Source organism: Monodelphis domestica, chromosome 1 (genome assembly GCF_027887165.1).
Source record: "Monodelphis domestica isolate mMonDom1 chromosome 1, mMonDom1.pri, whole genome shotgun sequence".
Lineage (NCBI taxonomy): Eukaryota > Metazoa > Chordata > Mammalia > Didelphimorphia > Didelphidae > Monodelphis > Monodelphis domestica.
Genome location: NC_077227.1, coordinates 149,794,616 through 149,822,565, shown reverse-complemented (window position 1 = coordinate 149,822,565; position 27,950 = coordinate 149,794,616). Strand labels below are relative to the sequence as shown.

The window sequence follows — 27,950 nt, the reverse complement described above, 5'->3', positions numbered from 1 at the left end:
AAAATTTTAAAATGTAGAAATACTCACATGTTATAATTTTTACTAAAACCTTTTTTCCAAAAAATAAAAGTAATAATATTTGTGAGTGTATGTAATTCAAAAAATTAAAAAGGGCTGGATTCAGAGACAAAGAGCTCTTTAACGAAGGTATAAATGTGCCTTTTTTTTAAAAAATGACTTTTTCCCCCTTTCCCTGGTACCCACAGTAACGAACACTCCTACCCAATCAAAATATGAAAACAAAATTGGAGCTGTGTCAGCATCTTGGCTGCAAATAAAACTCAAAACAGGTTATAGCACATGCTAGGAATATAAAATAAGGTTAGAAATAATGCTTCAGCTGTGAGTTCTTCAGGCTGTGGAAATAATAGAGCATAATTTAGTAGAAGAGGAACTAGGGAGTCAGCATACACAGGAAAAATGAAAGGAGCAAGAAAAATGCAAGGGGGTAGGAAACAGGGCTGAGAAAAATTTGAGGAATACTGTGGTTGGTAAATCATTAGAGGGTGGAAGAAAGGACAGGAAGGATCAAAAGACAACTCAGGTAGAGAGTCCCAAGAAGAAATCAAGGGGATTGATTGAATTTTCCATAAAATGGAACAGAGTAAATTTTTTTTTTTAATCCTTACCTTCTGACTTAGAATCAATAGAACATATTGGTTTCTTTGGCAGAAGAGTGGTAAGTGCTAGGGAATGGGGGGTAGACTTGTCCAAGGTCACATAGCTAGGAAATATCTGAGGCCACATTTGAACCCAGAATCACCTGTCTCTAGGCCTGACTCTCAAACCACTGAGCCACCTAGTTGCTCTCCCATCACCTACAGTAAATTTCTAAATGTGGTACTGAATGGGAACCAGTATTGAAGAATCAAGTACATTGCATCGTGGTTAAGAAATTTCACCAGCCTACTGCCAAAAAGATTCTAAAAAAAGGACTACCAAAATTGTCTGGCCTTTGGTCCCTGGGCAACTAGAATGCCCAAGGGCTCATTTCACTGTTAGTCCAAGATTATCACCTAAGTCATAACTAAATTTGTATAGCAGCTTGGTAATTATCTTGACTTATAGGTACAGATGTCAGCTGGCATTGTTCAACCTAATGGATTTTTGAATTGTGTTTTGGATCTCATTTTTCAATTTAATCAAAATATTAGGCTCTCTGATTCCAGAGCCCTTCTGAAGGCCGGGCTTTGGTGATTTATAATGGAAGTTTTTGTGACCAGAGATCCAAGTTTACATAAAAGTAGACCAAGGGGAAAAAAAAACCAAAAAACTTTTTCTCCTTCAAATGTTTTCAACAGAAGTATCAAAACAGTTATCTCAGAAAATAACAAATTGAGCCTTGCTTTTGTTCTAGCTGAAAGGAAGGACATTTGGTTTTCCTAATAAGTATTTATTGTAGAGGTTAATTTCCCCTTGTGTGTGATTTCCTAGGGCTAATGGTTGAGATTTAAGAAGAGGAACTGTTCTCCGTCATTTTCTCTCTATCCTAGTAGAAATGTTGTCTAAAATTGAACATAGCTGGTAAATTTGTCCTGACATTGCTTAGTTATGATGTCTGTTGCCTTTTTGGGGACTACAATTTTTGGAAAAATTCATCCTATAGAAAGTCACATTCAATGCTCATTTAGGGAGTTTAATGAAAACATTTCATGAGAAGATTCTAAAAGCATCCCAGTACTCTAAGGTCTCAGCCCCAGTCTTCCTATCATTTCTTGATAGCAAATATTTTCAGATATTCACTGTTCAGTAAACCCCGTCCCTTTCAAAAAAAGAAAGAGAAAAGCATCTGTTTCTCAATGGTATAAATGTTATGTTTGCTAGTAGGAATAAAAAAAAATCAATACATTCATCAGACAAGCAGTCCGCTTCTATCACTCACCATTTTACTGCCTACTCATAAGTGGAGCAAGTGCTGGTTTTCCCCAAGATGACCTTTGGGTTGGTAGACAAAATTCTCCTCCATATTCCACAGTAGAATGAGACCAGAGTTGTTAGATAAGGGGAACAACTAGTTGGAAATTGTACAAATGTAGTAGGGAGGGGAGTGCAAAATGGGGGGGGGGGGTTGTTGAAGCCCAGCCAACCACTTGGCTCTGAGCCAATCAGTCAATATTCAGAGGTTCCTGCATCCCAAGTGAAATGTGTGTTCAACCTCCATCTGAGGAACACTCAACTCCTTTGTGGTCTGATTGGTTTCTTCTTTATTGACTTAAAGGTTCATCACTATTTAACAGTACACATATGTTGGGATTGTGCACACTCATTACCTGTTCAATCCACAACAAATTGGTGATTTTCTCCCAAAAAAAACTTTAAGGTGTTATACTTTGTGGGCACATTCAAATGTAGGTAGTCATAGTCAACCACCTGGCACCTGGAGCACAACAAGTAAAGAAGCATCTCTGAGTACTGAGAATAGAAAGAAAATGAGGATATTTTTTGTGCTTCTATCCAAGAAGAAATCCAGAATAAAGTCGTTTGGGAACCAAATTTATTTTTAGCTGTCCTAACCCCATTTCTCCTACCGAAGGAGATCCCTCACCTCCCAAGCCTCTCAAGTACGGATGACTATAGACACTAAACTTCTTTGTAGTGTGGGTTAGATCGGTCAGATTTCACCCACTAGATTGTAAGTTTCTTGAGGACAAGGACCGTATTGTCTACTTTAAAAAAAAAATTACCAATCACGGAGGTGATTCCCCATCAACACTTGGCAAATATGTATTGATTGAAACGCTTTATAAGCCCATCCAAACATCGGCATAAAGCAGGCAGAAACAGGCCCATAAGAAAGAAGGCCCAAACTGAATAACTCAAACTGTGACCAAAGCAACATCACAGACCTGGGAATGGAAACTTTTGAAACTCAGCCCCAGCGAGAAGCCTGTGTGAAGGCAGCAGCTCCTTGAAAAGGTGTTAAATCGGTGAAGGGCAGAGATTGTCAATCCATTAAACAGTGAGTTACAATAGTCAAGTGCAGAGATCACAGAGGCAAGGTTTAATGTACACATATCTATACGGGGCCCTTTGATGCTTTCAAATACCTCCTCGTCATCTGAAAATCAGTCAGCAGGCATCGCCTACATATTTCACAGCAGTCTACCCGTCTGGGTGTTTTGGCTTGGCAGCAGAAAGCTCTCTGAAAGGATGCTAAGATACTTCAATGCATTCTTGCTCATGTATCCAGTTTGTATATTCCAGCAGTGTCTAATTTTCAACTAATTTGGGAATAGTTGATCCAGTTGGAAGTGTGCAAAAAAAAAAGAGCAATTCATGCGGCAAAGGCACTTTTCTACAATCCCAAATGGGTCCTGCATGGACATAGCACAATATTTGGAATAAGGAAGTCAAGAAGGAAATTCGTTCCCAGATCATGACCGGTTTCAACAACAAGCCCAGCCAAAAGGGCCAAATGTTTGAACTCTCTGACTCCTACCCAGATAGTTTTGTAATCTTTCAGGGAGGGATGTTTAGGGCTTTCTGCAAGTAATAAATAATTTAGAAATCATTCATTAAGACTGCCTAAATTACAGACACTGCAGGCCAATTCTCTCTTTTAAGAAAGAGTTACGGCCTGGAAATTGGAACCCTGGTCTCTTACTTTCTTCTATAGTTCTTTTTTAAAATTCTCTATAACCGTGAGAAAAATGCCAGTGTCAGAAAGACTTGATTTATACCCCAGGAATGCGCAGGACTACGTCAAAGATGAAAATGAATTTAGTAGGATAGCCTAATGAAGCATTGGTAAGGAAGTCAGAAAACTTTTACTTTTGTCCCTAATTCTACCAGTGTTTCATCCCTTCATATATCTTTCCCATTATTTATTTTAAAAGGAGGTCCAAATACCCCTGCAACCTAAGGGGATCTGTGAAAATTTATGGAATGAGAGTTTGACAAATTAAACAAAAATATAATAGTCCAATGAGGCATATAAAAGGCACAATGTGTTGATTATTTTATCTCAAGCATTTATTATGTACCTATGATGCACCAGGCATTAGAGATAAAAAGATTTTCTGGGTCATTCACTGGAAAATAAAGGTTATGTGATAAAGTATGTCAATAAAATATTTATTTGATTATAAAAATATATATAATAATCCTAGTTTTAATAAGAAAGGGTTGATTTATCCATCTCTTAACCAACTTAGGGCACATAAAATCTGACCAAGTCTGACCCGATTGGCCTTCTTTTAGTTCAAAGATTATAGATAGGGGAAAAGGCTGTCAATACCCATAGGAGACACTTAGAATAGGAGCAAGTAGATGAAAATGCTGGTTTCATGAGAAGGGGGTTTAGGGAAGGTCCAAGAACATCCAAAATAGATATAGTTTGTGTATATTTCAGCTTGACAAAGGGTCAAAGTGCATAGCTGGAAACAGAGGTCATCTAGAACAGGAGTTCTTAACCATGTTCTTAATTAATCCTTAATCAAATGGTCATGAGCCCATTTGGTAGCTTGGTGAAGCCTATAGCCTGTTCTCAGGATACTGATTTTACATACATAAAATAAAAAGCATAGAGTTACAGAAGAAACTAATTTTGTTAAAATAGCTTTTTTAAAAAAAGTTTACTCACCTCAGATGGAGAACCCCTATGGATGACCCCCTTTTCTAGACTCACATTCTCCCTCCATTTTACAAATAAGGAAATTAAGACCTCAAATGATTAAGTGACTTGTCCAAGGTCATACAGATAAACGGCAGAACTAGGGTTCAAATCTAAGTCCCTCTATTTAAAATCCTGAGTTTGCCAGGCATGGTGGCACATGCCCATAATCCTGGTTACTGTTGAGGAAGAGCCTGGCTAATGTCTTCAGCTCCAGACTTCTGAGATACAGTGAGCTAAGCTGATTTAATGTTTGGTATTAATAGGATGAGCCCTTCCTCCTCGTCCACCCCCAGGAAAGGGTCACCAGATTGCTAAGAAAGGGAATAGCTGGCCCACATCAGAAAGAGAGCAGGTCAAAACTGCCATGCCAGTCACAGGAGCCTGGGCAAGACAGGAGACCCAGTCTAAATAATCAAATCCAATCAAATCCTGTGTTCTTCCTGCAATATCTAGGCTGCTTACCTGCTTTAATTTTTGATAAGGCACCTTAATTTGAAAGCAGAGTTTTTTTTTTAAATATAAGAAACAAAATTAGTGCATGGTTCTAGCTTACTGCACTCACACACATTTGATACCATCACAGAAAGTGAAAGAAAATGGATGAATCTCATATATCACGGAGGTCGTTCTCTGTGGAAAGTTCCTTCCCTCATGGATACTGTTGCTGCCTTCTCCCCATCCCCAGGAAAACCCCATTTGATTCCATTGCTGGGTGTATGTGCTATATGATCCCCAAGCTTACCTTTGGGTTACAGCATTCCTTTTCCAAATGATGTCACTCAATACCGAATCATGCAGATCCAGGGAAGAGAAAATCCTTCCACATTTTAATATCAGCTCAAGACTTTTTTCTTCTCATTTTTTAAAAGCTGCTCAGAGACAATCAAATTATTACATGCCCTGATGCCATCTCAAGCTAAATGATGAACACATTTTTTTAAGGTGCCCTTTTTTATAGTTTCCCAAATGACAAGGTATTTTAAGTAAAACATGATAAAAGGGGGTATGTTCATAAAGTTATATCTATGGAAATAAAGGTATTTTATGGCAGGAAGAGTGTCAAAGCAGAGCTTTATCAATGAGGGGAATTTCCTGTAAGTAAAAAAGATAAATGAATTAGTAACTCAGGGTAATTTTTTTAAAAAATACATATTCAGATGAGAGCTCTGATAAGTTTGATCCCTTTTAGCCAATGAAGTATGATCTCTAATTAGGTTTCTGCTCAGACAGTAAGAAGCATGAAGTACATTTCTGAATCTAGTTGACCTTTTCAGCTAGGGAAGCCAAATAATTTCCATTCCATGCTCTTTAATTCTGGAAGAATTTGTAATTTGTTGCCATAGATGGAAAAAAAAGAAAGAAAAGAAAATTCACCCCAAACAGAAAAAAAAAAGTTACAGTAGTCCCTTTCTACATTAATAAAATAATAGTGTTTTAGAGCTGGAAGGTACCTTTGGGATCATGTCATCCAGCCCCCTCCTTTTAAAGATGAAAAATCTGAAGTCATAAGAGAATAAGGAATTGGCCTGAGGTCATGCAGCCCATTCCTGGTGCAACTGAGATTAGAACCCGGATATCCTGACTCTCAGTCCAAAGGTCTTTCTAGCAAACCCCCATGTTCTTAGCTGGTTTCTGCTTGGCCTGTTGGGCTTTTATTTCCTGCTGTTCCCATTTTTGCTGCAGGGAGCATCCCTCATTTGAATCCAACACTGGGCCTGCTTTTGGGAACCTTTCAGAGGCCGACATCTACCCTCTTGCCTTTCTTAATTTCTTTTGGAAATTCTCTATTCTCTCACCTTATTAATGTTAAAACAAAACGGGTTCTTTCATTGCCACAGGCAGCAAGAAAGTGAACTTCTAGATGGAAGAAAGTGTCTTCCCTAGTGAGAGCAACTAAATTAGTTCTGAGGTGCTTTCACTCACTGTAACTGTAATGAGAGACACCAGCTCCTCTTCATTAATGAGATGCCAATCATGAAGGGAGAAGCCACGAGGACCTTTTTTTGGGGGGGGGGGATATGGTGTATGTTATAGAATGGGATAGGTTATTGGTGCTGTGCTGAAAAGGCATTAAAGCAGAAAATGAAATTCTTCCAGAAAGTGGAAGAACACAGGTGGATGGTCTAGAATTGAAAAGGCAGATAGACCTAGTGGACAGGTGGGAGGGCTCCCAGCTGGGTAAGTCACGGGGGTGCATGGGAAGCAAAATTGAAAAAAAAAAAAAGAACAAGAAGGATTTGGCCCCATCTCTCAGATCACATGCCCACCCAACTCTTCACAAAATTGGATCAGGGGATGGTGGCTCCCATGGAAAGCATCAACAGCCCAATAGGACCTTCCAGCTCTTTGGGCATTGGTAAGTATTTAATATGGCTTCCTGAACTTTGAAAAACAAAACTTTTTTTTCCCCAAGAAAATCAAAGGAAGGAAGGAAGGAAGGAAGGAAGGAAGGAAGGAAGGAAGAGAAAGAGAAAGAAAGAAAGAAAGAAAGAAAGAAAGAAAGAAAGAAAGAAAGAAAGAAAGAAAGAAAGAAAGAAAGAAAGAAAGAAAGAAAGAAAGAAAGAAAGAAAGAAAGAAAGAAAGAAAGAAAGAAAGAAAGAAAGAAAGAAAGAAAGAAAGAAAACACGATAGGGTGAGGCTTAGGGAACCTGGTCCTTGTATAAAGGATATTTTATTGGTAGGAAACACCTTTCAAATATGTTAAGGGAAACCAGGCTTAACCCTGAGTGTTTGAAACAATCCAATTTTTTGTTTTGTTTTGTTTTTGGTAGGAGGATTGAGGTGAGGTGGGCTGACAGTAGGGAGGAATAGTCCATCATTTGACCTGGTTTTCCTAATAAGATTATTCAGATAGATGACAGGCCCTGGCCTTGGAAGGATTCTGTGGCTCTTCCATCTCTTTCCCCTTCAGCTGCCCAAGATAGTGTTAACAGAAGAGGAAGACTGGAAAACATCTGTAGTGTTTTCCTGATTTCCAATTCACAAAGACCTGGAGCCTGCATCTGAGACTAACACTGGCAGAATTCTGTGCATTTTGGAAATGACTACACCTTCCATTTGGAATCCAGCACATTTTTTTCCCAGCTGTTTATGCCCTCACTCCCCCCACCGTCCTCTTTTTAAGTGAATATATGCCTGTGTGAACGTTAAAAGACTTTTTCAGCCCTAGAAACAGAATAACAACTTAATAAAATGTCTGAGCTTACAATTAGGCATGCCTATGTCCTTCAAGAATCAGGTAACGGAAGTTCTAATTGGCAAAACAGCATCTTGAATGTCATTTTCTAAACTCATTAGACCATGTCTAACAGAGAACTAGAAGCAGCCACAGCAGCAGTTTATAATGCACTCATATTGTCCCTCTTGGAGATGTCATCTTGGGTTAGCAGGCAGTGAGCGGGTCCTGAAATTACAGTGGCCACAGAATAAAGAACAGAACCACAATGGATGGCATACGGGAAAATGGCATTCATTAAGAGCATTTGATTTGTACTGCCTCTTTATACACATTTCTACCTTTCAGCGATCACAACCACATATACAAATGAGTACTGGAGGTAGAACTAGTGGGAGAGTTGAGGAGGGAGGAGGAAAATGTTCCTTTTTCATCTCTCTTCGGGTCTATTTTGTGTGAATTTCTTTAAAAATCATTATTGTGAGTCAGATGCAGAAGGATAGAGGAGGTCACGTATCGTATCCTTGATTTATTATCTCTGATAACCTGGATGGACAGATGTTTCAAGGCCATGTAAACTATGGACGGCACATCTGTCTCGAATTATTTCGATCACGTACAATGGTTTCTGTGTCTGATGGCTTTTGGATTTGCAACTGTCAAAATTTAAATTAGGAAACACTAGAACTTCTGAATAAACCTAGGCCAGATTTCTCTGTTGCTGCCTCCTGGCAATGATAGAAAGCCTGGAGTCACCAAGCTGAACAGAGCCTTAATTTTGGAAAATCTGATGAGAGCTACCTTAGAATTCCATCCCTTTGACTTTTGGATCCCAGCATGGGGAACCATTGGAGAAAATAAGTGCATGTAAAGCCAAGTACACGTTAGTTTGGGAGTTTTGTTGCTGCTATAAACTTGGTTTTTTATTTTTCAAACACTTGGTTGAAAAAATGTGAAAAGCTTAATCTATAATTTTTTTCCTTTCAAGTTGGAAACACCTGTGTTTTTTAGGGGAAAATTCTTGCAGGTGTTTCTGATTCATCTCTGTTTTTCAAAACTGCCCAAAAACTGTTTATTATCTAAAAAGTGGATTTTTTCGCCTGCTTAGGACTGGCCATAGTAGTTTTTTTCTACAACCAGTGATTTAAATTTAGTCATGCATCGTGAAGAAGGTAAGGAGAATGTTAGCTTCTTGAGGGCAAGGACTGTTTCACTTGTATTTGTAGTCCCAGTGTCTTGATCAGTAATTAGGAGGTGAATATTAATTTTTTGCTGATTGATGGGTAGATTGGTTAGTTGACCTTCTGGATACAGAAGTATTTGACACTGGGCAAAACATATTTTTGAAACTTATTATGTCAAACATTTTATTTATAAGTTTAATCTTCTACTGATTTATATAAACTCATAAGACCATATGTAGACCGAACCTTTTTTTGCTTTCTTTAAAAATTAAAATAAAATCTTCTTATAATCATTCCATCTTTCAAACCTCAGTTCAGGTACTTTCATGACCTCAAGTTGTCAGGGTTCTTCCCTGACCTTCCTAAATTGAATTTATATTTACTTGTATATAGTCCTCTCAATAAAACAAAACCTCAGAGCCTTTTTCCATTTTTTTTCTTTATGTTTTCAGTGCATAGTCCAGGGTCTGGCATCTAATTGGCCCTTAATAAAGTCTTGTTGAATTGAATTGAATTGAATTAATCAAAGATAGTTGAATTGTTAAAATGCAGCATGGTGCAATGGAGAAAATATTAGATGTAAAGTTAGGAGAAAGACTTGGGTATGAATGGTGCCTTGGATATTTAGTTGTCACACGCAAGTCATTAAACGTCTCTGAGGCTATTTCTTTATCTGAAAAAAAGCCAATAATGAGATCTGTCTTAGCTACTTCATGGAGTTGTGGTGAGAATCAAATGAGATAATGTGTTCAAAGTGCTTTATAAGCCCTAAAGCACTATATAAATATCAATTATTGCTATTGTGTCTATGTGCATACATGCATTATATGGCTGAGAAAAATTCTCCTCAAAAATATCTTAGTGGGAAAATTAGTATTTCAGCTATATTCAGCAGAATTTCACGTACACATACAGCATCAAAGACATTTTCTAGAGCAAATCTATTGATTGTGTGTGTGTGTGTGTGTGTGTGTAAAGACTAAAAGTGTAAGGACGCCTCATAGGATTTATTTTGAAATACAGGAAAAGCTGAAAATCTAAAATACTTTCAATTAGATTTATGAATGGACCCTTGGACATAATAATAGTAAAACAATGTGTTTATAATGAAAATATAAATGTACTGGAGGACACTAATGTATCTTCTGAATCTTCAAATTGATTGATCAGCTAGCATTTATTAAGTACATATTTTGTACCAGCCACTGTACTGGTTACTCTTGATTAAAAGAGGAAAGGAAAAATGCTTGCCCTCAAGGACCTTACATTCTACCAAGGGAGACAATATAATACTAATACAAAATATATCTACGATTGTCTGAGGGCACTAAAAGCTGCGGGAAGCAAGAAAGGTCTCATTGAGGAGATGGTACTCTAATTGTGTCTGCAAGGAGATATGGGAATCAGTACATTCCAAGTAGAGAGTGGAATTGGGGGGACAGCCTGTACAGTCATGGGAATTAGAACTGGAGTGTACTATGGACAGAACAATCAAAGAAAGATTAATTTCATTCCTTGCAATTTTAGGGTTATGTGCATTTTTTTAGTTTTATTCTTTTAAAATTTGGTTATCCATAGCAAATATTTATAAATCAGGAGTGGTGAATGTATAGCATGCCTAAATGGACCAGTCTTCTTGAGCACTCAGAGTGGTTAGCACCAACATACTTACTTCTCCACTGCCCACAAAGTGCTGATGTTGTTGCCAAACTTGGGAATCTATTTATTACAATGCAGCTTGAACAGCTTCCTTCCCTGTCTTTTGGCCAGTTTCTTCCAATAAAAATGTACTTTCTCACTCCTTAAAGATGGTGTTCGGCATTTGAGCTAGTATGGTGAAGAAAGAGCATTAGATTCAGAGGTAGAATTCAAATTCTAACTTAGCCAGTTATTAGCTGTGTAACTTGAGAATTGGAACTTAATCCAGTCTTCTGTCCACTGTGCTACCTCCTTGTCTTGATTTTTTTTAAACCCTTACTCCCTGTCTTAGAATGAAGACTAATTATTGGTTCTAAGGCAGAAGAAGAAGCTGGGAAGTGTCTCAGGCCAGATTTGAACATGGAACCTCCTGTCTCCCAGCCTGGGCTCTCTATCCACTGAGCTACCTAGCTGTCCCTTGATTTTTAAAATAGGAAATAGGAATAGTCCACCATCTTTATTTACCATTGCTCCATATTGTACTTCTCGATTAACCAGAACATTTATTTACCCAGATTTTCCTGACTGCCTAATATAAGAATGTATTTTGTAAGCTGATCAATTTACCAATTAAGATATATTTATCTAGAGTTTAACATAGTGGCTGGCACATAGTAGGTATTTCAAAAATGCTTGTGGTCAACTTAATTTCTCTATCCCTGTACCATTCTTTTGTCATCTAACTAGAACTTAAACCCCATCATTTCAGAGAACTTCTTTGTATTGGTTAAAAATAGCCAGAGGGAGCAAAGAGGATAGAGCACCAAGCCTAGAATCCAGAGCTAGCCTCCAATACATCCTAAGCTGTGTCATCCTGGACAAGTCACCTAACCCTGATTACCTAGCCCTTGCCACTCTTCTGTCTTAGAATTGATACTAAGACAGAAGGTAAGGGTTAAAAATAAAAGGTAGCCCTCATTCTGATTCAGTGCATAGCATGTTTATACTATAATGCTTTTAACAGAATATTTCATAAAGATTCTTTTGGAATGGCCTCTACAGGTACCTTATTAACAGAATCTTTTAAATAGAGGTGATTGTTGGATGGTGAGCTTCAAATCCAACCATGTGAAGTTTTCAGAATAAAGTGTACTTAACATATAACCTCGTTGTGTATAGATTTACTAGCAGTAGGCATAGTATCAGCTAATTAATTATTCCAAAGAATAGACTAAGGGAACTCTTCCTTTGCCTTTCATCTCAGTATTACCTTTCTGTCCTGTACTTTTAAGTTGAAAGCTAAACAAATTGGGAAACCAAAGGATGTGGGGTGTTATTGTTTTGTTTGTTTATTTCTTTGGTTTGGGTGGGGGTTAGGATAGGTTTTTTTTAGCATTCAACCTTAAAACCATCTCTGCCCGCCTGAATTGACTTTAAATCTACTGGGTTAAAGAATTTCTTTATTCTTCTAGCAAAAGCTTTGATACTTTTAAGGAAAAGACTCAGAGAATGCATTCTTATGAATCAGTTTGAAATACATTTTTAAACAAACATACAAATTAAACTTCCCTTGAAATACACAGGGGCTTCAAATTTGAAACCAAAAAGCCAGTCTGAGATTCTACATACAAAGCAGTTTTAAAAGATTGAGGTATTGAGATTGTTGGCCAAATCCAAAATAGTCCCAGACTTGGAGTTCTGTGATATTTGCCCAAAAGAACAAAACCAAACAAAATCAGCAGTTCCATTGTACCCTCCCATATCTCATAAAAGAAAAAAAATGGAGCTGCATGTGTGCCTGAAATTCTTGCTTCTTCTGCAACACTCTGAGGGAAGTTTTCTTTTCCAGTCTGATTTAATTTTCTTAACTGACAAGTTGGAGTTAATAGATTTTTAAAAGAATGACCCTGTGTAGCAGGCAACATTTTTCTTTGAATTTTTCTAATGTTTATGAAAACGCCTACATTGTAGAAGACACTAAGCTAGGTTTTAGGGACAGAAAGTCAAAGGCAAAATGATCCCTGGCCTCAGGAAGTTTACAGTATACTTGGGGAATAGCCTTCACACAAATATATATGTGTATATACATGTACATGTACATATATTTTTACATATGACATTAAAACCATAATGCAATGTTATGAAACATATGTTAAATACAAAATGTAAATCAAAGACATTTCAAGAAGGGAAGCACGCCAATGATTACAGTATGGGTAAGGGATCAGAAAAGGCTTCTTATAGGAAACCATACTTTGAAAGAATTATAATTATAATTATAAGCTGGATATGAGAACATAGTTCATTCCAGACATGGAGCACCATTGATTCAAAGACCCCAAAATGGGAGATGGAACTTTGGGTACTCACAAACCAATTTGATTTTATACATATTAAACATTTGAAAATTCATACATGTGGGGGAACCAATGGATATTCATTTCTATGAGGCATACCCTGAAGTAGTTAACTAGGGAGGAGAGACGATGTCAGATTACATTATGGGAAGATTACTTTACATTTTTGGTCAAATCTGAGACGGCCAGTCTTTCAGGTCTGAAATTGTGGTTGCATGCAAAATGTGATCCTAAAAGTGAAATGCCAATATTTAATCCTTTAAACGACTCAGCTTCCTCATTATACTCTTGTGGGAATTGTGGTTGCTACAGACTCAAAGGGGTTTTTTCCCTTTTTTTTTTCTTTCTAAATGATATATTAATTGCTACAGAAGTGGCACTAGCATTCACCTCAGGCTGGGTTTGAGTCAAGGGTCTTGTAATGAGAACACTAATTAATCTGAGGATGAAATACTGTAACATAAACTTTTTGACCGTGTGATATGAAATTCTGCATGTATTTATTTGTAATTCCATGTTTGCCTTCAAACAAAATCTGGGCCAGCCACTAGCAGGTGGGAGCTCCCAGACTGATAAGCTTCTTCCTCTCCCTTGTCTCCTTCTGTAAATATACATCTTAGTGGAATACGTTAGAAGGCCACGAAACTGACTTTTTATATTGATTACGACTTTCTGGTAGTTTGAAAGTTATTTTATCAGCATGTAGTTGATCGACCTAATTTGAGTGTTATTTGACTGCTGAATGGAGGTGTAGACTTTAGGTTATCACCTTGACTCTGCCATTACTAGCTGCATGGTCGTGAGCAATGGACTTACTTTCTCTGGCCACCAATGCCCCTTCTATAAAATGTAAGATTGAACTAGATGCTAGTCAGTATGTGTATGGAATAACAGAAAGGAACCTGCTTTGAAATGTGCTAAATTCTATGCAGACCATATTCTTTATTATCTAATAACATAAATTATTAGATATAATTAGATATAATAACATGTAATTCTATATTATCTAATAACAAATATTATTAGATGGCAATTCATAGCCCTCTACATTCAACCTCCCAATACAGTATTGGGAAATGTTTGAATTTTGTCCTATGGGCACTAAGAAGCCACTGAAAATTTTGAACAGGGGGATGACATGGTCAAACCTGTGCATTTAGGAAAATGGTTCTCAACCTTTCTAATGCCATGACCTTGCAATATAGTTCCTCATGTTGTGGTGACCCCAAACCAAAAAATTATTTTGGTGGCTACTTCAAAACTGTAATTTTGCTACAGTTATGATTCAGAATGTAAATACCTGATATGCATTATGTATTCTCATTGCTACAAATCAAACATAATTTAAACATAGTGATTAATCACAAAAACAATATTTAATTATATGTTGAGAAATATTAATCCAGCAGGAGGCAGCCTGAGTGCTGGGGCAGGAGGTAAGTCCTTCCTGGGGAGGGGGTCCCCAGACGTTGCCTTCTTCTGCCTGTCGTCTCCCTCCAGCTCGAGCTGAGGCTTCACTTCGCTGGGATTACTCGGCTCTGTTATCCGCTCCAGGAGTTATCAGCTCCAGGACTCATTCTTAAGCCCTCCTGAGTCAGCCCCCGGGTGCTCTCTCTGGGTCTCTGTTTGAGTCCAGTCTCCAGGCAACAGGGTAAATCCATCGCCCCTCATAGGGGGAGGGCTGCTGATAAGTAACTAATATTAGTACAATGTGCAGGCAGCAGGGTCCCCGTTCTTTCCAAGATCTTGCTGTAAAGTAGAGCGATTTCTCAGTGGCTAAAGCCATCGGAAATATGTATTTTCTGATGGCTTTAGGCGACCCCTGTGTTTTGGTCCTTATATCCCCTCCAGGGTCGCGACCTACAGGTTGAGAACTGCTGATTTAGGAGATGATTGTAGCAGCTCAGGCGAAAGATGATGTACGTGCATTAAAGTAACAAAAGCATGAGTTTTAAATAGTTAGATGCTGAGGTCATAGAAGAGATAGATTTGGCAATTTGGCCATCTAATCCATGAGATTGTTAGCCCCTCAGAAATGGGACTATCATATCACTGCGCCTCTTTTTGTATCTCCAGAGCTTAGCAGGGAGACTGGCAAATAGTAAGGACTTAATAAATGGTTATTGACTGAGTGAGTTTATTAACTGAATTAATTGGATTTGGCATCCTAACAAAGGAAATTAGGAGGGTTGTGGAAGGTGGGGAAGGGAGGGCTGGGAGTGGAAGATTGCTATGCAAAAAAGGATTCCAGAATCATTACTAAGTTTCTTTGAAGTATACTAGAGTCATAAAAACAGGAAAAGGTTCAGGTGAGCCCAAATGGTCTGCACAGGGCATCAGATGCACTCAAAGAGTTTCAGTGAATTCTTTGCTTCACTCTGCTAAGTAAGATATTTGGGAAGTTCCCACTTCCTGATTGTCTTTTGAAATAGAGAAATTGGGAGTATTGGAACAAATAGTAGTAAATGGACAGGATGTTCCAGAATGGGCAGACTGGATGTCAATAAATCACTGGAACGCATGGCTTGTGCCCAAGTCTTGAAGGAACTCAAGGGTGAAATTGTGGAACTCTTGGCCAAAGTGTGTAACTTCTTACAAAAGGCTACTGTGCTAGAGAACTGGAGGACTGCCACTCTGACTTCTGTCCATAAGAAGGGAAGTACAGACTGGGGTGTCTCCCATCCATACCCACTGAGTTGGTAGAAACTAACAAAAAGATTGTCTTCTTGAATTGTTAGGCACATAGGATCATTGATTTAGAGCTGGAAGAGATCTTGTTGTTCGGTCGTTTTTCAGTTGTGTCCAACTCTTCGTGACCCCATTTGGGGTTTTCTTGGCAAAGATACTGGAGTGGTTTGCCATTTCCTCTTCCAGCTCATTTTACCAATGAGGAAACTGAGGCTATCAGTGTTAAGTAACTTACCCAGCATTAAGGGTCTAGTCAAAGATACTTCAGTGTTTGGTCTTTTCTTTCTCCAGATTATTTTACAGATGAGGATACTGAGGCAAACAGAGTTAAGTGACTTTCCCAGGGTGAGGGATTTCTTGGCAGAGATATTTAAGTGGCTTGCTATTTCCTTCTCCAGATTGTTTTCCAGATGAGGAAACTGAAATCAGAGTTAAACTGCTTGCCCAGAGTCACACAGCTAGTAAATGTCTGAGGCTGGATTTGAACTCAGGAAGATGAGCCTTCATGACTCCAGGTCATGAGCACTATCCAATGCACCACCTATCTACTCTAGAAGGGACCTTACAGGTGTTCTAATCAACCCCCTCATTTCACAGATGAAGAAACTGAGGCACAGAAAAGTTAATGATTTAACCAAGGTAGCACTGGTGACAGAGATAGGATTCAAACTTAGCTCCTCTAATGCAAGGTCCAACTCTTTCCACTATACCACAAAACATTATCTGTTAAGGAAAGGCAAAATGGTTCATATGGTTTATATTAAAAAATGATTATCCAGTCTCTATTAAAAAATTATACTATATATTCTGTTCATGTGAATAGTGGGATGGTTTCGAAGTAACAAAGAAGAGTAAGACGTGATCCCTGCCATTTCCAGGCTTAAAATCAATTTTTAAAGATAAGACAGATATCAAGAGAATATTGGTATTAAAGAAAAGACAGGCTTCTGTGGCAGCAAGTAGCTTCTGCAGGGATGGAGAGGGAAACCTTGAAAATATTGTATAGTTTTCCAAAAGTGATTAATTCTAATTTTATATTTAGTTCTGGTCCTTGTCCATTGTCTTTCTGTCAGACTTGGATGAGATATATGTGGTGAAAGTCATTCAATGGATTGCTCATCTCACTTTATATCATATCTCCCTGTAATGTTATGTAGCCAGGAGACATGTAATACCATATTCTCAGAAGATATGGAGATTTCAGGTAACCCAAAGGATAATGGAAAGACATACAGTGGTTCTTTTTAAAAAATTTAAACCCTTACCTTCTGTAAGGTGATCAGTACTAAGTATCAGTTAAAACTAAGTATCAGTTCCAAGGCAGAAAAGCAGTAAGGGCTAGGCATTTTGGGGTTAAGTGACTTGCCTAGGGTTACACAGCTAGGAAGTATCTGAAGCCAGATTTGAATCAGGACCTCTTGTCTCCAGGACTGGCTGCCCATCCATAGAATCACTTAGCTACCCCTTCTCATGATAGTTCTAAGCAGGTCGATGCCTATTATAAACGATGACATAGTCAAGAAGAAGGAACCTATGAGACTATCCTAAAGAATGTCTGAAAAGGGAAGTGGGTCATATAATGCAAAACAATAATAGATAGCCATCTAAATATTATAAGAACCAGAGGAAGCCTTTGATTTTTTGGGTAGATCTTCAGTGGAGGATTTATGGACAGAAATAGACAAAACACCTGAAAAGAGATGGTTTAAATAACTCGATCATTGTTACCCCTGGAAGGAGTGCCATTAAGATTTGGGTATTCGTTGGCATACCAAAATACAGAAGACATGGATAAGGAATATAATATTGATCAGTGTAGGGGAAGTATGATGTGAGTGACACCTCATGAGTTCTGTAAAAGTTTAGTAGAGGGAGATATCACTTCTAGAGGTAGTGATAAGGGCAATCTTTTTGGGGGACGTGAGTTTTAAGATGAACATTGAAGGGCAATAGAGGCTTGGAAGAAGGAAGAAGAGATGGGGGAGAAGGGGAGGAGGAGAATGTCAAAAGGATGAAACGGTGTGAGCTCTTTCCAGGTAGGAAAAAGTTTGGAAATGGTGAGTAGATTCGTCTGGTTGAACTCAAGTGTTTTTTCAATAAGCATGTGACTAAGAACATCCTAGTTCCCATTTATTTACTTACTTATCACTTCTTCTGACTCCAAAATTGTCATTTCATGGGATCCTCTGTATGTCACTGAAAAGGCTTCATAATCTGTCTCTAAACCCATTTTCCAGATTGGTTTCATATTAATCACCTTCACAAACTGCATTCCAGCTAGCTTGGCTATTTGCTATTCCTTTCAGGCAACTTTCAATCTCTTGCCTCTATGCAGAACATTCCTTCATCTCCTGTCTCCATTCTTTTGCATAAACTGACCTCCATGCCTGCCATTTGCTCTCCCTTCTCACTCCCACCCAAGCTCCCTTCATGGCTTAGCATAACATGGGAGAAGAGGGAATGACAGCAAAAGGAGTATTTTGGGAAATGACAGTGCTGTTAAAAAAAAAGATATCAATAGAACAACAACAAAAATAGAGATAATTTTAGGATAAATATAAGAAAGTGCTACCTTATGCAATGGAAACTTGCTGCCCCCAAAGTTGGCATGGGCTGAATCTATAAATAGGTTTGGGAGAATTAGATGAATAAATGGTGACAGATCCATCAGATTGTTAAGGAAAGCTAGGGATGTTATGAGGAAAATCATGGTCTTTCACAAAATGTCAAGGATAGAATTCTGAGTTAGATGAACTATTAGGCTGATGCAATATGGCCTTTCTCAGAACAATGTAAGCCTCTTGAGAGCAGATACTGGTTTTTTTTTTCCTTTTTCTCTACCACTGTAGACAGTACCCTGAAGAAAGTAGGTGCTCAATAAAGTTTTTTAAATTTAATTTATTTTGACCAAATTGACACAATGTTTGGTCTGCATTAAAAATGTATTTAAATAAGGTTAGTTGAAAGGTTCCAAACTGTGTGCTATACTTGGAGTCAGGAAGAACTAGGTTTGAATCTTGCCTCAGACAGTTAATTAACTGTGAGATCATGGCTAAGTCACTTAATCTGCCTCACCCTCAGTTATCTTATCTGTAAAATGGGAATAAAAATAATCGCACCTATTTCACAAGGTTATTATGAAACCCATTTCAGGTAAAGGGCTTTATGAGCCTTTAAGTACTCTACACATGTTAATTGTTATTATTCTTGAACCCTTGGCATGACTTTGCTTAGTTGGATATATTGCCAAGCTTCTTTTATTCCATAAGAAATTTTATTAATATATTCTTTTCACATCACCTGCATTTCCCAATATGTTTCTCCGTCTCTAAACCAGTCTTTATAATGAAAAAATTGAAAAGAAAAATGGAAAGAAAGTAGCACATCCAAATTGACCATTACATCCAAACCAACAATGGCAGTTTTATAGTCCCTTACCTCTGCAAAGAAGGGAGGGAGGAAGATGTCTTCTCATCCCTCTTCTTTACGACCTAGTTTGGTAATCATAACTTCACCACATCCTGCTTTCATTAAACCAGTTTTACCCTCTGCTGCTTCTCCCTTCTTTATGAAATAGTGGTACTTAAAATTATCTATCATCCTTATTTGTAAGGTTGTATAAATGAGTTTACATTCTAACCCGGTGTTGCCTTAGGCAGTCATCTCTCTCCATTTGGCAGGTAAGTCAGTCAGATGTTTGTTAAAGATGTTATTCTTTAGGCTCTTGTGCTATCCTTGTTATATCAATTAGTTTACATTAGATAAAATTTTAGATAAAATTATTAGATAATGTAATTTCTCTTGTCTATTTCCCATTTTAAATTTTTAATAACTGGTTGAAATAGTTCCAGTTAAGTTACTTAAATCATATGCCACATCTCCCCCCCCCTTTTAAAAAAACTTTTACCTTCCATGTATTTAAGTGTTAAGTGACATGCCCAGGGTCACTCAGGTAGAAAGTGTTTGAGGCCAGACTTTCATATTTGAACCCAGAACCTCTCATCTCTAGGTCTGACTCTCAATCCATTGAGCCACCTCGCTGCCCCATCTTTCTCATTATTATTCTTTCTTCCTGCTTTTTACCCATTCTGACCTTTGGTGAATTGGTAGTCTGAAGAGTCAGCTGATTCAGGAATGAATACCACATCAATTATGCCTTTCATTTTGTCAGAAAATGTCATCTTATTCTGCATATGCAGTACTTCTTTATTCTTTTTTTAAGGATGTGTTCATAATCTAGAGATGAGGCTTCTGTGAAATCCCTCATTAAGGTAGACTATTCCTTCATGATTCATGCTTTCTCAGATATTTCCCCCAATTCTCACCTTCTCCCAACTGTACATTAAAGTCATCAAATATCAAATTATGTGCTTATTTCACCTGGAGGGTCTTCTTAAATTCTTCATAGAATTTCTCTAACACTTTATCTTCAGTAGCCATTGTGGGCAAATAAGCTACAAATTTTCTTGTTGTTCTTTTTGCAAATATGTATCAGTTCTGTAATTTATGATGAGCAAGTAGACTTAGGGACTCGACCTGTGATTTCATTGAGATAGAGTTAGATGAGAAAACTTACTCTATCAGTAGAATAACACTGTCTCTGCAACTTAATAGCCCAAGAGACTTACCTGGAACATTTGAGGATTACCACATATCTCATAAAATGTTTCTTATAGCTTTGGGATGTACAATAAAACCCATTCAACCAACTCCTTTCTTTGACTTTCCAAACAAAATCTTTGAGCTTTCCTTCTATTTAGCTGCTTTTCCCATCTGACTTTATTAAAATCAAGAACATCAAGATTGATATGATTCAAACACATCAACAATGTCTATACTTATTGGTTGTTGGAACAGACCTCTGAAAGTCAAATTAAAGTCTGACAATTAAAAAACTAGATGATACTTAGCACACGTTTGTCTCCTTCCTGCTACTCTTCCAAAGAAGCAGAAAGAGACAGTACTAAGAACTATCCAATTTTTCCCCCATGGGTCATCACTGCCAAAAAGAAAAAAAGTCCTCACCACATAACTAGCCTCTCTGTCATTAGCTAGCTTAGTCTTCAGAAAACAGACTCAGTCTATTGGTAGAGTCATACATGAAGCTTTCCTGGAATGGTAGGATGTGCTAGAACTTACAATCCACTGGCAAATTCATGAAAACTCAGAGTAATGTCTACACCACAATGAGGCACTGGTGTAGGATTTTTGGAAGTCATACCATGGGCATCCAAAGATGAAAATGAAAGGTGTAATATAAACTGAGGGAAAATGGAAAATCTTTGAAAAGTCTTAACAGTTTTTTTTTTTCCTCCAAGGCTACATCACTTCGATCCTTACATCACAGGCCCAGATGTAATTAAAGAGGTAGAAATAGCATTAAAGAACAAAAAGAAAAAGCACCTGGATTGGACCAAATTTATAGGAAAGAGTCATCCTAGAGGAAAAAGATAATTGTGAAGGTATTGAGGTACCAAAATACAAAGTAGTTGAAGGAGACGATCCCAAGGTTTGGAAAAAGCTTGGATCTTGTTAATACCAAAGAATATAACTGGGAGAACATGAATAACAACCAATTAACATGCTGACTGTCCAATTTATTCAAAATATTTGAGAGTTGTCTATACAAAAAATTAGGGCATCTTTAATAATGATATTAACAGGGAAAAAGAGGCTTTTCTAAATGATATTCAACAATGGACCACCACGGTGTTACCATTTCACAATAAACTAAAAGTTGAAGGGCATATAAATCCCCATATTGCTCATTGTTAATTAAGGTAGGGGAATGTTTGATTCAATAGGACAAAAAGTCACCTTAAAATATCTTTTACCATAAAGTGTTTCTCATCCATACATTAGAATCATTCAACATTCCTTGGAACATATGAGTAGAAATAACCCCATCCAATAAGCCTCTCACTGCAAACATGAAACAAGTAGGGATGTATTCTCACCAAAGGTATTACCACTGTAATGGAGGAAACTCAGAGGAGAGTCCAGGTTGAAGTGAAATTCACTGTTCATAATGAGTTTCTCCATCTCCAAGTCTCCTTGTTTGAGGCTGACATTATGCTTATTGCTTCAAGCACCAAAACATTCCAGAGTTTCTAGGAAGAGTTTATCACTCAAAGGAGTCCATCCAAAGAGGAAAGACCAAATGGAGGCAAAAAAACTCTTGCCCATATTTCAACATAAGAAATTAAATGGGAGAGGGCAACTAGTTGACTCAGTGGATTGAAAGCCAGGCCTAGAGATGGGGAGGTCTTGGGTTCAAATCTGACCTCAGATACTTGCTGCGTGACCCTGGCCAAGTCCCTTAACTCCCATTGTGTAGCGCTTATCACTCTTCTGCTTAGAACCCAAACACAGTATTAATTCTAAGATGGAAATAAGAGTTTGAAAAAAAAGAAAAGAAAGTCAATGGGAATTTGGTTGGGGGGAGTTTTGAGGAAGACATAGACTACATTCTAAGGCCATCAGATGGCAAGGAAGTTTAGAAACTCAGAAATGCATAAAATATATATATATAGTATTATATAACATCAACATATTTTATCTTTTAATATCAAAAATATACACAATTTCTTTTTTTAAGTTAAAATAAGGAAAAGTTAAAGTTTGAAAAAAGGACACGAAAGCCAACAACTAGCACATAAAACCCAGAAAAGTTAACATTGACCTACATATATCCTATGACTAAATATTTGACCAGTTTTTATAGTAAGGTACTGTAAACACCCCATAAGAGAAAAAGAAAAAAATTCAGATTCATTCTCTGGTATGAAAGGAGAGCCAAAAAATTTTACAGATTTTCCAGATTGCTGGGGCACTCCATCCCTAAAATCTGAGATATTTAAAGGATCCCTGAATATTATATTGATTTGACTTAGACTTACTTAGAACTGGAAGGAATCTTAGAATTCTTTGCCTGAATGTTACAGAAAAGTAAACCAAGACCCAGTGAGTTAAAATGATTTCTCCAAGTTCACTTGGCAAATAAGTAGTAGAATCCAAGTTAGAATCAAATGCTTCTGGCTTCTAATTCATTGCCTTTTCCACTATCTCACAATTCCTTATTGAATGAAAAGAGACACCATGGTGATATGCAAAGCATACTAGAATGAACATCAGCTCTTCCTGTGGAATGTTTATATGCCCAGCAACAAGTACATAGGAAATGCTTAATAAATCCTCCTTGGATTGATTTCTTTTCAAAAGACCTGTGTTGTTCCCTGACTCTGACTTATCCTTACTAAGCTTCAGTTTCTTCATCTTTAAAATGGGAATAATTATCATGTAATTCAATGGGTATATGATTGGGGATTTTTACTTTAAATGATCATTCTTATTTGCAAATATTAATAATATGGAAATAGGTTTTGAACAATGATACATATAGAACCCAGCAGAATTGTTCATCAGATCAGGGAGAGGGGATGGAAAAGGAGAGGGAAAGAACATGAATAATGTAACCATGAAAAAATAATCTAAATAAATTAATTTTAAAAATAAATAGAATAAAATAAGAATAATCATTTTTATTACTAGCTCCCTCATATTTCTTAAAGTGATTATTATGCATCTATGCATTGTGAATAACTAACATTTTATAAAAACAATCTAAGAATTAATGGAGTTAAATTTGGACTTTTTAACCTCTCATCATAATATTATCTAGTCAAGGAAGATAGTAACTGATTCATATGGCATATGAAGAAGAGGTGGTATCTTGTCAACTGTCTAAAAATTATATTGCTCTTTGAATAACAATAAGCAAAATGAGAAAAAAAATCTGGTGTCCCAGAAGCAAGAAGGAGAGAGAGAAAGATCTATGTAATGAAGGAATCACATTTTCCATTTTCCCTCTAAACCCCTACTGTTTTTACATTATCTGGCCATTTGGAATATTTTTGTGCCCTAGTACATGGTCAATTTTTGTGAATGTACCATGTGCTGCTGAAAAGAAGGTGTATTCCTTTTTGTCCCTATTCAATTTTCTCCATATATCTATTAACTAATTTTTTCTATGATTTCATGACATCTCTTACCTCTTTCTTATTTATTTTTGGTTTGATTTATCTAGATCTGATAGAGGAAGGTTCAGGTCTCCCACTAGTATAGTTTTACTATTTCCTCCTTAAGTCCCAATAGTTTCTCCTTTAAAAATCTGGATGCTATACCATTTGGTATATACATGTTGAGTACTGCTATTTCTTCATTGTCTATACTGCTTTTTATCAGGGTGTAGTTACCTTCTCTATCCCTTTTAATCAGATCTATAATTACTTTGGCTTTGTCAGATATAATTATTGTGACTCCTGCCTTCTTTTTCTCAATTGATGCCCAATAAATTCTGCTCCAGCCTCCTACCTTCACCCTGTGTGTGTCTACCTGCCTCATGTGTGTTTCTTGTAGACAACATATGATAGGATTTTGGTTTTTAATACACTATGCTATCTGCTTCCATTTTATGGGTGAGTTCATCCCATTCACATTCAGAATTATGATTGACACATGTGTATTCTCCATCATTTTGATTTCCTCTTTTAGTCCTGCCCTTTCTTTTTTCACTATTTCCTTCTATACTAGTGTTTTGCTTTTAATCAGTCACCCTTTTCCCCATCCTTATTATACTTTCCTTCCTATTTCCTCCCTTCTTATTCCCATCTTATTTTTCTTTAAGATCTACTAATTGCAATCCACTATCTTTCCCTCCCCTTTAAATCTCCCCACTCCACTTCCCCTCTTTGTTTTTCCCTCTCAACTTCTCTGTGGGGTAAGAATTCTATACCCCAATAGATCTGGCTGCTCTTCCCTGTCAGAACTGATTCCATTGAGAGTAAGGTTTAAGTATTACCTATTACCACTCTCTTCCTCTCCTTATAATAGTATTCTTCCCCCACTCACCCCGTCCCATGCACCTCATTATGTGGTATAATTTATCCTATTTTTCTTCTTTCAAGTCTCTCTTAGTGCCATCCTCTATCTCCTCCACCCCCCCCCCCTTTTTTTTTAACCTATCGTCTTAAACAACTTAATTTTCTGGCCTTTTGGAATTGGAACATCACATTTATGCTATAAGCCACAATTGTGATGAAGGGAAAGACTTCTTGCCTAATAGTTGTTATCCAGAATTGTAATAACAGAATGTGTTGGTCATTTTGTTTACTGGTTTTATATGTGAGGTATGGGGAAAGGAAGGAGAGTTGGCTTTGGGTTTCTTTCAGTCTTTTGACTTATTTGAATGAGAAACAAAGCACCCTAGAACAATAGTCTTTTCTTAGGAGACTTTTGTTAAATGAAAAGGGATAAAATACTAACTTTTTCCTCCTCTATATCTGCTACAATCCAAAGAGAGAAGAAAGAATTTCTTTGGTTTAAGTTTTCTCTGTTCTTATTCTCTGCATATTGGTGAAATAAAAATAAAATAACTAGATGGCTAGTTCAACAATAGTACAATGAAGCCCAATGAGGTAGACATCCAATCAAGGTGATTCCTGGATTCCTGCCCTCCTTTTCCTCAGTGGCTGGATTTTGTTTTATGATCATTGTTGATTTGTTTTCTGCCTCACTCTCCCTTCTCTTTGCCTCAGTAGTCTCAAGCCCTATTGGAGTAGTCTTTCAAGAAAGTGACTTGTTTGGCAGGCCACATAAGCAACGCAGGGTATCCTTGCTGCTTTGTGTCCCACAGCAGCTCCCAGGGGCTTCTTCCCCACTCTCAGGCCCTAGGGCTCATTCCTCAGAACACACCACTACCCTGACTGGCTGGGCTGGAGTCCTTTCAGTCAATTTGGATTTGTGAGGATCAGGTCCCTGCCACAGGGGAGTGATTCAGAGATGCAGAAGGGGCTCTTGGGCTTTGTGTTGTCACTGTATTTGAAAAACACAGGGACAAACACACTTCTAAAAGCTACACTAAAGTAAAGCATCTCCACAAAGCATCTGGGGAAGAAGATTCCACTTTTACTTTAATAATGATGATGATGATGATGAGCAAACCAAAGATAGCCTCTCCCAAGCTGAAAGTGGAAAGATGATCAAAGGAGAGAAGTTCAGAAAACCCTGCAGAGTGCCAGCCAGTCAGCCCTGGCACATCCAGGGAACGTCTGTTTCCATTCTGATTCAGTTGACAGTGTCTAGTCACATCTCTTAATTAATAGAGATTGCAACTGAAAACAAAGCATTAGCGATGCTCAGTCTCCCACCAGGCCTGGACGTGGACTGGAACAAGATGAAGGAGTCTTGAAAATTATTGGAACTTGGGCTCTGAGATTTTAATTCCTCAGCATGTTCAGGGCCCAAAGTAGCATCCTATTTGGGGAGGTGGTTTAAGGAAGAGGAAAGGGGGGGCTCTGACCATGTCGAGTCTCATTTTTCTAGAGCATGAATGTGGCATCCTGTAAAGAATATGAGGACTAAATCAGTTCCCACCTTCAGGACCAGTTAATCTACCCCTTGCCTAATCTGTCCAGTGAAGGTGATAATGCCTTCTCTCCGTCTATCCCTACACAAAAGGCCAGTTAGAAAGATCAAGGAGGTAATGGATGTGAAAATTCATGGTGTATAAAATGCCATGCAAATAGTACGAGATACTGAACCAATTCAATATTAGGAACCAATTCTAAAAATGTAACAAGGCCTTTGAAGTATGCCCACTTCATCTAACATGGAGGCATCCCTAAGGGAGCTCATCTGGGCATTTCTAGAGGCACTATCAGGAATGGGCAATTTTTTGATTGACTAGAACCAAAAGGAGTTTAAACCCCCTTATTTTACAGATGAGGAAACTCAAGACCAAAAGAGATTAGATAACTTGTCCAAGGTCACACAGTTCATAAGTAGAAAAACAAGATTCTAAGCCAAGTCTTCTAACTCTTAATTTTGTGTTTTTTTCCACTTCATCAAGACCTCAAGATCAATGACTTCCTCAAGGTCTGAGGATAATAATTGACAAGGGTGGGCTTGAACCCAGGCCTTCAGACTCCTAGGCCTATGCTCTTTCAAGCATTTATCATGGATTTTCATATGATTATACATAATAATAACTGAAGGACACTAGATATGGAAAAGAAGAAAGGGAGAGAAAGAAGGAGGGAAGGAAAGAAGGAAAGAGAAAAGGGAAAGAATTCCATTAAGTATTCCATCTCCTACAAAAGGACTTAGTTTTCCTAGAGTAAAATACTCAAACTACCTTTTCCATTTAAAACAAACAAATGTGCCCCCCTCCCCTTTATTTATTTTTATTTATTTTTAAGGAAGAGGTACCAAAAGTTTGAGCTGTCTTACTTTCGCATGTGTTGGTCCTCCTTGGCTGGCTGGACATGGGAGAAAAAGTGGACCATGCCCCCATTGAAGGGTACAGTTTTCTTCCTCCTCCTCGGATCTGCATGCATCTTTCAGATGGAAATGTGTTGGGGAAGCTGATTCATCTGCTGTTTCTCTCACCAGAGCCGGGACAAGGGCTTTTCATTATTTGCTGTGTTCCTCTTTAGTTTACAAGGTCAGGGCTGATGTTTTGGTTGTTTTCCCAGCAGTGCTCTACTGACCGACTTTGCTCTAATCCCTTGATGTCACTTAAATAAACTGTAGAGGGGGGTAAGGCGGGGAGGAAGGGAGATTTGAGAACTCCAATGATTTCCTGCTGCTGCTGTTCTCAGCTGCAAATTAATTTGATGGTGTTATGTAAGTGTAATCATCCTCTCTAATCACATCACAGGATTGGGAACTGCCAGAAATAACAGAAGGGAACATTCGAGATATCAAAGGGTAGCCACTGAAATAGATTGTTTATTTAGGTACCAAATTGAAACGCTATTATTGGGAGATGGAAAACAATCCTCTCCACACTCTTCCTTTCACACGTCTTTGCATTTTATGTGGGTATTTGTCAGGATGCATCATCCATAAGTAAAAGGAAACACAAAGACTTGGGGAGAGTTCTGATTTGCCTTCCCTGGAAGGAAAGGAGGGGGAGCTAGTGGACAGAAACACTAAGTTCAGAGAGTCTTCAATTTAAAGCAGAAAAGGACCCTTGAATCCAAACCCTTCCTTTTACAGAGGAAACAAGTAAGTCACATGATTTTAAGGGATTTCCCCAAGCTTACACATTTGGTATTTGAGTCAGAATTTGAACCCAGGTCATTCTGACTCCAAAGATCATTGCCCTCTATATTGTATCAAACTGTTTTTTATTAGTGCCTTGAGATTTTAGCTGATTTTTTTTTTTGCAAGTTAGGAAGATCTCCTTTTTCAGTCATGTGGAACAGTGGCTAGAGGTCCCAGCCTGGAGT

The 27,950-nt window shown here is 37.8% G+C and overlaps 1 protein-coding gene and 1 long non-coding RNA gene across 5 annotated transcripts in view; one reads left to right on the top strand and one right to left on the bottom strand.

The window, feature by feature from the left end:
• Positions 1-27,950, top strand: part of RORA (RAR related orphan receptor A) — an 898,340-nt gene that overhangs the window by 551,650 nt on the left and 318,740 nt on the right. The window lies entirely within an intron of this gene.
• On the bottom strand, positions 73-27,421 carry LOC130457863 (uncharacterized). Its single transcript, XR_008917111.1, has 3 exons — positions 26,947-27,421; positions 10,647-14,653; positions 73-8,018 (listed from the first exon to the last, which is right to left on the bottom strand). It is a non-coding gene; the product is annotated as an uncharacterized LOC130457863 (long non-coding RNA).